Source organism: Zosterops lateralis (assembly GCF_965231275.1).
Source record: "Zosterops lateralis genome assembly, chromosome: 3".
NCBI lineage: Eukaryota > Metazoa > Chordata > Aves > Passeriformes > Zosteropidae > Zosterops > Zosterops lateralis.
In genome coordinates this window covers 40,029,948-40,038,598 of record NC_139764.1, presented here as the reverse complement: position 1 = coordinate 40,038,598, position 8,651 = coordinate 40,029,948, and positions in this window count along the sequence as shown.

Below are 8,651 nucleotides of genomic sequence, written 5' to 3'. Positions count from 1 at the left end.
GCTTTCCCAGAGTTGTATGGTAGAGCAATACACTAAACTATCCCTCATGGTTTTGCCTGTGGAAAGTATGAAAGAGCTTTCTCATAGGGAACAATGAATGCAATGCAGCCAAATACACCTGGCTGAAATTTACAGAGCATGGTGCTGTGTTTTCAAAGCCAAATCTCATCTATTAGATTTTTCAGTGACAGGCTGCATCCCTCAGGATTAAACAAAGATATTTAGCAAAAAGGCAAAGGTTCATTGCAAGTAACAATGCTTCCCTACAGGAGTCCTTGCTGAGCGTCCAAGTCCTGTCCAGTGCCACTGACAGTATGGGAAAGCCAGCCCATAGGACAGGTTTACCCAGCCCACTTCTGACCTGGGAGAGTCACAACCCTGCAGGCAGGAGGCAGATGCCTGATCCCTGCCCATGTCGCCTCATCCAGATGACACAATTCTATTTTTCCAGACCACAGCTTCATTTCTAGTTGTCTTTGGGTAGATGTGCTTCTTCAATAAGAGAAAAGAATAAAACTTCTGCAAAACTCAATAGTGTAAAGCAGTGTTATCGTCGGAAATTGTGATTTTACTGGTCACCTCTTTTGGACACAAATCCAAACATCAGGGGATGAGCCTGGTGCTGTCATGCTAGTCAGCAGCTCTACCTTTGGAAAAATGAGGGTTTGCCTGTTTTAGACACGACTCCACAGTTCTTCTTGATGCTGAGTGCTGAAATATTAACCCATCTTCTGTGAGTTCCAGGGACAGAGGGTTTCTTAGTGGTACAGTATTCTCAGTTTTGATTAATTTTTAAACAATTCATTAAAATAAAAAAGGCTCAGTCTCAAGATTTGGTTGGGGTGGGGTGTGTAGAGTGCTTTTCTTATGGGAGATTCTAGACTGATAGCCCTAAAAAGTTGTTTGTTTGTTTTTTCTCTTGCAGTGGGAGCCGTGGAGACTCAAATGAGCTGTGGTCTTGCAAGTCAGGTAATGGTACAATGCAGCCTTGTTCTGTGGGAGCTGATCCTGGAGACAGAGGGTAGACTGTGTCACACCAGCTGGAGAACTCATAAAGATTACAGGCACCCTCAGGCCATTTCATACCCATTTGGTATTGCAGCAGTTATGGGATGACCAGTAGCCACAGACCTGTACGGTCATCTCCTACACATCCTATAAGAGAGATGACTGCAGAGGATATAAACAGTTGGCCAGGCAGGAATGATGCAGGGCAGAGAGCTGGCCTGATGCCCCCTTAGTGAAGTGGTTTAGCCTGGATCCTTCCTCTTTGTCAGAGCCTGTGGCTGGAGGCTCTTAAGATGCTTCACAAATGCTCACCCTCTTTGGCTCATTCCTATGCCTGGGGCTTCGAGTTTGCTGCTGGGTCTGAGACAAGTTTTTCAAGGCCCAGACAGATTATTTTGATGTTTTTCTCCCTTGTCCTGCATGTATGCAACAGGGATAATGTTGGCTCCCAGCTTACACTGTGGGGCAAAAATACCTGAAGTCAGTGATGTGTTTGGAGAAAGTACATCTGCAAGACAGAAAGCAGACACTTGGATCAGCTCAGGAATAAAGGGAGGAAGTGTAAACTAAACAAGATAATGGTGGAATTGAAAATTCTCCAAACTGGCAAACTTCCTTCTCAAGTACTCTTTGAATGTGCAAAGTACATAGCTACATAAAAAGGCAAATTATCAGGTGTAAAAGAGTGATAAAGCTATTAATTGAGTTGCATACCTACAGGCCAGTTAAGCCTGAGGTGTGTGTGCTGGAAACCCTCACTTCCAGTTTGTCACCTCAGTTTTAATTCCTTACTGTCTGAATGATATTTATTTCCCTTTACGTTCCAGGTGAGAAATTACTTTTCCAAGGCTACAAAGGCACTGAACCTTCTTGCTACTTGATTTTAACTATCTGTAACACTTCAAACACTAGTTCTTTGAAAAGAACCTTACTGTAAGTGCTTTTGCTGTCCTTTGAGCATTGGAGGCTGAATTAACTTTCTGAAAAGTCTGCACAAACCTTAGCAATAATGTAGCCTCAGGCTTGCTGATTTATTTTAGTAATTCAACAGGAATTACTTGGATTTGCTTCTCTGTTGTTACCTACTGGCCTTAAACTAAGCTGCCTACTCTTCCCACAAGATACTCTGTCTCCAGGGCACAGTAGTGAGCACAGGGTTGTCCTGGTCTCCCTCATGAACTTCCAGTCACCCTTGGAACAAAAAAGTTTTCAGCTTAGAAAAGTCTCTTATAGACCATGAAAGTGGGTTAGAAGCTCCACAGATGTAAAGCATACATTTACACCTGGCTGCCATCATACAAAAATTCAGGGAGAATAAAAAATGGTGTATTGAGTCTGTCTGAGGCACAGCCACAGCTCCTAAGGAGAAAAACCTGTTTCCAAACATCTGTTCTGCTCCTGCCTATATTACAATCACAGTTTTGTTCTGATTAAGTGACAGAATGGATTATAAAAAATTAAGTGTTAGACAAGAGAGGATGCATTGCATCCTGTAAGTGTGGTAGCACCTGAGAAATTCATGATGCCAGTGGGGAGCTTATCACTCTTCCCACCAAAGGAAGATGAAATGGAAAAAAAATCTGGGGTGGCACATATTCCTGGCACATGCTGTACTCTTATAGAGCACAGTATTGCCTTATCCATACCCTCCTCCTGCTGCCTTCCTGCTGCTAGCAGACTGCTCTCAGGTTTTCATCTAAACTGGATGAAGGGCTTCTCCTGGGGTTCAGCTACTGCTGTCCCCTGTCCTCAGCCAGCAAGCACAGAGCAGCCTGGGCATGGGTAACCCAACCCTCTCAACACAGGGGTGGCATTGCATGGACAGCACCAGCTCCAGCCCCTGCATGGAGCCTGGAATCAGTGTTGATGGTGAGAGCTCAAACCCCACCCTGGACTTTTTAATGATGCATAGCCCCAGGGACTAGAGCGCTCCTTACTGGAAGAGACACCAGCCTGGGGTGGGATAAAGACCGGTCATGGAATCACTGGGGCTGGAATCACTGCTGCTGTCTGTCCCAAGCTACATATCTGCCAGAGGTCAGTCAGTCTGGTACACCTCTAAACACCTCAGAGCTGCATCTGGCCCTTGGGGGCTGCCAGGAGCAGCTGCAGGACTGGCCATGGCTGTGTTACTGCCAGGTGTGATGCAGCCCCTTGAGTAGGGATGCCTTTGTAGCCATAAGCTCATCACAGCTTCAGCACAATTCACAACTGGTGCTGCTACCGAAATACTTGCAGGAGGAACATTTTAAAAAATGTTATTGCTTTGAAAACCTGGCTACAGGTCCAAGAAAGAATGCGACTTCATGGAATTTTGACAAACAGAAATCGTTTCTAGCATCACACATATGTCCAATAAAAATACAGATATTTGCAGTAGGTTTTAGATAAAACAGTTTCAGATGTTTTAAAGTACTGAATAATCTTTTAATATTATTTTCACGGAGAATTTAATACCTTTCAGCAATAAAAGTATCTAGTTTCTGATTCTCTCTTTTTTAGGTCTCTTTCAGACCTCAAAGATGTTCACAGGTTGTAAATACTTGATTTTTCATAGATCATGTGTGTTGTATCTGGGAATGACTAAATACATCATGTTTCTAGTGTAGTATCTATGCTGTAGAAAGTGTAATAATAATAATAATAATAATAACAATCTTTTATTAGTAAATCTGGAAGAAAATAATGTGATCAGATGTGCTCAGATAAAGTCCTCAACATGTACCACAACCTTTCCTCTCCGACAGTTTAAAATTTAGTAAAGGTTAGTAAGGGTTTATCTTGACGTAATAAGACATTTGTTCAGGTTTGACACATCAATAATGGGAACATGCAGCCCATTTCACAGGAATACAATATACCCACAACTTAGAGTTTGTCCATGCATAGTGTGAACCTTGCCTGGAAACTGACTTATTGACTCATCTTGAGAAATTTGAACTTCTCAGGAAATGTCAGTTTGTTGCAATTCTGTAGCTGGCTGAGAAGACTTTATTTTATTGACATCCTTGTCCTGGTCTAATGTGGACTAAGGATTCATTTGGGTAGATCCATGTACAGAAAGCAAGAATCCACCCAACGTCTTGAATTTATTTTATGATATGTTTCACAGGCTGGTTCACAACAGTAATCTTGTTTGGATTCTGTCTCCCAGCTGAAAAGAATATATAGGCCTTTTTTGTTTGTTTTTGGATGTGTGGGGTTTTTTGTTGTTCCGTTTTTTTGTTTTGTTACGTTTTGTTTTGTTTTTTTAATCTCGTCACCCGATTTCATCAGGGACCAGGTAACCCACTTAGAGATCAGAAAACCGAGAAGTGATCTGCTACTTATGACACAACATTTATAATTTAATTAATTGCTGGTTACTCAATTTTATTTCATAAGCAGAGTATGTTTCTGCAACAGAACTACAAACTCCAATTGCCTTACCTCTAAAAGCAATTTTAAAATAATTTAAAAAAATAATACCTTAGAACATAATGCCTTTTTTTGTTTGTTTTGTTTGTTTGGGGTTTTTTATTTTGTTTTGTTTGTTTTTTGTTGTTGTTGTTGTTGTTGTTTTTCAAGCACATTTGCCATCTTTCCCTCTTTTTTTCCCTTCTGCTTTTCATTTCTAGTGTGAATGCCATGTAACTTCGGACACAGCGAAAAGCCACTCCTATTGTACTGCCTCACCTTATTTTCAGAGGCAGAATTTCACTGAAACGCCTAAAAATAAGCTGCTTCTCTAAAATTACACTTTCTTCTTTTCAGTGTGCTCATTGAACGCAGCGATGCTGTGAGCAACATGCAGCACACCAGTGTGGACTGTTTTTCAGCCCACCCTAAATGAAAAATAATTGCGAGCCAAAATTCTTTACAATATGATCTACTCACTCTAAAGAGTTTAACAAGGATGTGCATGGCTGTGTTGATTTCATTGAACCAGAGGACTCAGTGTTTCTTCCCACATCATCTGTTATAAACAGTGGTATCACAGCCTGATAGGGAGGAGATGCAAGTCACTCCAAGTCGGAAGCTTGGGGCAAATAAATAGTTTAGCACAGAATTTTCCTTGCCCTGCGAACTTCACTTATCTACTACTTTCTTCAAGACACCTGCGAGTTTGTCACCATTTCCCGGCAGAAGGTGTGACAATCACGGGTTCCCGTCACCATCAGAGCTGCGGTCCTGTGATGTTTATTGTGCTGTTAGCCCAAAACACAGCCCCGAGTTTGCTGAGTGTTTGAAGATTTGGGTTTTTTGTGGATTTAAAACCTAGTCTCAATCCCCCTGGCTAATTGTCCATTAGTACGCTCTTTTAAACATTAAACAAACCCATTTATTTACCTTCCCTGCTGCCTGATAGTCATCCTCAGGAGGCAAAGATGCTTCTGTCTTAGCGACTTGAACCTATGTGACCTGAATAGTCATTTGAGATGTTAATTCACTGAAGAATGAAGCTGAACAATGATGGATCGAAGAATTTTCCCCCACCCAGAAAAAAAACATGGTTACCTAAGCTTTGTGTATTGATCAGCTAAATTCGGTTTAATTCTCTCCAGAGCCTCTGTGCTAGCCAGTTTCTAACACAAAAGGAAATTAGAATCTCTGGATATTTAGGAAAAAACTCTAATTCTCTGTGATTGTAGTCCAGTCAAGAATGTTTTTCCTGGAAGTGCTGCAGAAGAGCACCCTTTGTGCCTGGTGCTTTTAACTTAGAAAATCGATTTATTCATTTGGGTTGCAGAATACAACTGATATTTCCCACAGTGACTTTCCTGTCATCATTAGAAGGTCAAAAAAACTGAACTCCAAACATCAATCTTTTCTGCTACCTGCGGGTGTCTACAAACTCTTCAAATACAACATCAAAGGAAAAAAAAGTGTCCTTAGGAAGAAGAGAACAGTATATTGAAATCAATCGTGTACTGTTTTGAGCTTAAAAGTTGTGATGGTGGGATCCCACTGACCTCAACAGCAAAATTCATGCTTGTTATTGTTGAATTAAGGTCCTACCTTACATCTTCAGCTGGTACAAAACCAGGGAGGTATAAATTTTTCTATATGTTTGGAAATATGCAGAATTATCCTAATTTATCACAGTTGAGAATATGAACCTACTTCCTATAATGGTCATTAAAACCTTAAAACCTCATTGAAGTCTGTGACAGGAATCCTGCTCCTCCTCATCACAGCACATTCCCCAGTGATGGCTCTGTCAGTGACATCTGAACCTGGCTGGCTTTCTTGCATCTCAATAAGTGCAGTGAGGAATGAGCAGATTTGAAAAACACAGTGAGCCTGCAGGTGGGCATTACTGCATGATGATATTACCCTGTGCCACTTGGTAGCTTCAAAGGGCCTTGCAGACCTTTAAAAGCTCAGTAGTAGCCATTTACAGAAAAACCTTTTGTTTTTAAAAGCCTGCTTACAAAAAACCATAAAGCTGGAGTCTGATGGCTGCTCGGCAGATAAATCAAAACTGCATTAGGAAGGCACTCAGAGCTGTATTCTTACCTGAGAGAAGAGCTTGTCTCTGGAGTGTACAAGCCAGCCAGAAGCATGAGGGCTTGTGAAGGAAAACATCTTACATTCCCAGCCTCTAACACAGCTTGCCCAGGTCCTGGTACACCTCCAGGCAGCTTCAGAGCAATCTCTGTGCACAGCAAAGCATTTGGTGAGGTACCCAGTGGAAAATTCAGACAGGGGAAGAGAAAAAGGTTAAGTGTGCACCCAGAACAACCTCTCAAATCTGTGTTTCACTTAGGATTTCTGTAGTCTGCTCTCTGTTATGACTTCAGAAAGCTGGGGAATAACCCAAATAAATGGAAAACAAGTGCATTGTGCCTATTTGGGCTTCTGTTGAATTGTAGTCAGTCGGAGTCTCTGTCCCCTTGCATTCCTGTCACAGGATCCTCAGCATGGGGAAGATGTGCTGGGGAGGTGGGGAAAAAGAGAGGTGAGATGTGCCCTGTGACTACCTGCACCTTGGCACTAGAAACATTTACTTATTTACCAGGTTATTTAGCCAGAGCTGTTTGTCTTAGTGTAAAAATCTATATCTTCTCCCCCAGCCTCATTACCATATGAGTTCAGAGCAGAGTGCTTTCTATGCACCTCAGTTTGTAAACCCAGCCCCCCCCCATTCAGTTTATAAAAGCTCGCTCAGGTTTACAAACACCATAAAATGGTACTGCATTGTATGAATTAAAAACCATGATAAAGAGCATAAAGCAAATCTTGGTACAGTCCGAGCTGGAATTCTCTCCATTTCAATGAGCTCAGCAAGTTTAGCCATGCTATAAGTGGCATACGGGAACTTCTGCCTCTGCTCCAAAGGTCGAGGGATGGGTAGGACAACACATCTCTGGCTCAGCAGCATGAGCCCAGGGCTAATCCCTTATCCCTCTCTCCTGGACCCAGGTAGCTCCCAGACATGCAAAAGCTGAGCCTGGCCTAAGGCATGCAGTGTCTGTTTCCCTTGCATTCTGCAGGCTGTACCCCTCTGGGAAAGGAACCTCACTGCCAAGTCTCTGCCTGCAAAATGGAAATTACTTCTCTGCATGGAGCCTCCACATCCAGAAACAAGAGTGGATGGTTCTAGTGTGAAATAAAGGCATCTGACTCTCCTTCTGCAGAGGTATTGCATGACCTTCAAAAGCAGCTAGTGCTGATATATTTCGTGCAAGGTCAGGCTTGGCTCGACCAGTTGGGAAGTGAAATCACAGAGAAGTAAGTGGCTGCTTTTAAATTACTTTGGATGAGAAGAAGGAAGGCAATAAGGACAATTTACTTGTCAATGGGCCTTGTGATAATGCATTAAGATAAGGCATTTCTTAATTTCCAAGTGTCTCATCTTCATCTTGTTGACCTTTATATTAATTTTGCATCTTCAGAACACTTACACTCCTCTATTTCTCTTTGGAGTTTCTCTATATTTCTTTTCCTTCTCATTTAATTTTAAGATAGAGCTAATAACACAATTGAAATAATGTTCACATATTAAGTACCATCCAGTCTTTCCAAAATTACCTTTGCCAAGGAAGAAGACAACAGTTTGAGTGTCATTCAGATGGCATATGTAATGCAAAGCTTTTGAACATTGAAGAGGGTCAATTGCTGCCTGGAATTATTTCTGAGGTAATTAAATAAAAATATAGCTCTCCAAGGCTGGAGGTGCCACTGGCCTGAGTCTTTCAATGGAGGAGAATAAAAGTGCAATAGAGGTCTGTGATAAAATGTGTCTCCCACTGCAGATGTAACTGTTATTTAACAAGAATATGAAAAAACTTTACAGTGAAACTGATTTTCCCAACCCTATACAGAGGTTAGCTCATATCTTTGAGTCAGCATTGTTGTAAAAATGCAGTTCTTCCCAAACTTTTATCCATTGAGTATTATACTGAATTTTGATGGTACAGTTATTTTTCAATTTGAGTCTTCATAAATTATTTGTTTTAATATTTCCTGCAGAAAATTGTGCAAGTTCATTACATACTGTGTATGAACAGCTATTTTTCTCACTCAAAACTGTTAGTCTTCACCAGTTTCTTATTTTTCTTGTATTAAAGCTGTTTTATTTAAAACTGACAAGCATTCATTTCTTTCTCTTGAGCTTCTCAGCTCTTGTTTCCTCTTATTAATGTCTTAATTGATCTTTC